Source organism: Penaeus monodon, chromosome 25 (assembly GCF_015228065.2).
Source record: "Penaeus monodon isolate SGIC_2016 chromosome 25, NSTDA_Pmon_1, whole genome shotgun sequence".
NCBI lineage: Eukaryota > Metazoa > Arthropoda > Malacostraca > Decapoda > Penaeidae > Penaeus > Penaeus monodon.
This window is the reverse complement of record NC_051410.1, coordinates 19602424-19604717: the sequence shown is the minus strand read 5'-3', so window position 1 is coordinate 19604717 and position 2294 is coordinate 19602424. Positions and strand designations below refer to the sequence as shown.

Genomic DNA, 2294 nt, shown 5'->3' with positions numbered 1-2294 from the left:
TCGATGCTATATATCTCTCTCTGTTTTCATGTCATCCATGATGATACCAGCCTTTTACATACTCCTTCGTCTTGTGTTTGCTTTAAGCATGGGAATTGAACACGATTATCATTTTAATTACACCTATAATAAGTCAGAAGATAAAATTAATTTTTTCAGCAATATTGTCACTGTATCCTGCATCTCTTTTATTTGTCAAAGAAAAATAGTATTAGGTATATGGCACGGATATTATATCCAGAAAAGGCGCCGGCGGAAATCTTTGTCTATGATGTATGGAACCTCTTGGTGTATTTATTAATAAAACTTGTAAACACCACATCAGGACCCTTTCATTGTTTATCACATTGGGAAGGGGAAAACTTGGAGGTAATGTAAACTTAAATTCATTTCTGTATTTGCAGGTCATGATGCTGTGATACACGGTCAATAAAGCACCAAGTCACAATATTTGTCTAATTATCTATTACCTTTTATTATTATGCTTTCAACAGGTTTGGTGCAGTAATATGGAATATAATTGCTGTGAGTGTTACAGGCATTTTGGCCTTTGGTATAAGTGGAGAACCCTAAAAGCAGAGAGCAAGAATGTAGCTGAAAATTGTGGACTCTTCCTATCAAAATTTCATGTACCCTGATTTTATTGCTGAAGATCCTTTTTTAAACAACCTAATTTTGTATGTTTGCATATTGTGCATTAATGTTGTTCAGGAATCAAAAAACTTGAGTATTGTAGGATTATGTGTGAAGAAAAAGGTAGAAAACGAAATTGGGCTAGCTTTTGGGTCTACACGACACCCTGTAATTGCATCTGTGTGAGAAGTGTATACCTGGCAAACTTGTTTGTTCATCAGTATTCATTTTAACTGTACATGTCCATTTAATTAATTAGGCAGTTTTCATATTTTTACATCAGTTGTAGTTAGTCAACAGCACAAAATTTGTAATTTTAATAGCACATATGCAGAACTGATTTTACTCATTACTTGAAATTCACTTTGTGAAGTTATGAATAAAGAATATTGCCATATCTGTTATTTATCTAAAAAGGGACTCCCTGCAATGACAAACCTGGCTTGCTAATTTTTAAAGTGTCTGATAGATAATTAAAATGACATATTCTAAGTGTTAATGATGGAAGTTTTGAACATTCTAGAAAACCACTGTTAAAAGTATTAGTAAAAAAGTCCATGAAGACAAATGCTGAAAGTAATGGCAAGAGGCATCTATTGAATGCCAAATTAAACTTTTATAATTATGATCTCGCTCATATAAAGAGCAATGTTGAATATGAAGTTCTGTATGTAATGTCTAAAAGTGCAGTAGCTCTGCGAGCACCTGTTGATGCCAGATGGCATTACACATAGGGAATACAGCACCCAGTTAAACATGGAAATCAGTATACCCCTTATGGCACTGCAAATGAGAAGCCCCTCCACATTTACAATAAATAGGCACCCCAATACTAGTAAATCACAAACAAGTTTTGCCACAATCATTATGAAATTGAACTTCGGAAGTGAACGTTTAAGTGAAAATATTTTCATTATGTACTAGTGGTTGAAGATTGGTGCTTGATTGTACTGAAGTAGCAGCTATTTTATCAGTTATACTTCATTGGTTAAATTTTAACATAAAACCATGCTTATGGTGAATGGGAAGCTTGTAGACAAGTTAAATGAATGGTTCGAGGAATTAATGCACGAGACTAGAATTTCCTTGCACAGTTATCAAAACTTACTTATAGTTTACAGGATTTGAGAGATTTAAGCATATTGGCCAAGTAGACTTCTTAAAGTATTTTCTTTTAATGGAAAGCAAACCAGTAATGGGAAACAAGTGATCAGCAGATTAGGATAACTGCTCTACAGTACTTTGAGATGACAAAAAGCAGCAATTCATACCATATAAAATGCCCTTGCTGGCAAATATAGTCACCAAATTACAATCCAGGACAGATACAGGTAGAAATGTCATGAACGGAGAGAGTACGTGCAAACCATAAAAATGACCGTGCCTGTTCTTGACATAAAATACCCTGAAATGTAGTGGACTTGACTGGTCTGCCTTGTGAACACAAGTGTACCCATTCTAATTAGTCAAAACTAATTGTCCGGGAACTGTTCAATCTAGTAACTGCGAAATCAACATACCTTGTGTGGACATGGCTTTTAAGATTTTAATTTGAGATCTTCATAGAATACTAGGCCAAGGTCAGTATTACAAAAACTAAGTTAACAAGGTCATATTTTTTTACCATTTTTAAAGAATGTTCAGTCTAATGATACCTTAAA

The 2294-nt window shown here is 34.1% G+C and overlaps 1 protein-coding gene across 1 annotated transcript in view; it reads left to right on the top strand.

Annotated features, from left to right (window-relative positions):
- Positions 1-321, top strand: part of LOC119589105 (eukaryotic initiation factor 4A-I-like) — a gene marked incomplete at its 5' end in the record, with an annotated part of 9679 nt that extends 9358 nt beyond the window's left edge. The window contains 1 exon segment of the mRNA XM_037937681.1: positions 1-321.
- Between the last annotated feature and the right edge of the window lie 1973 nt (positions 322-2294).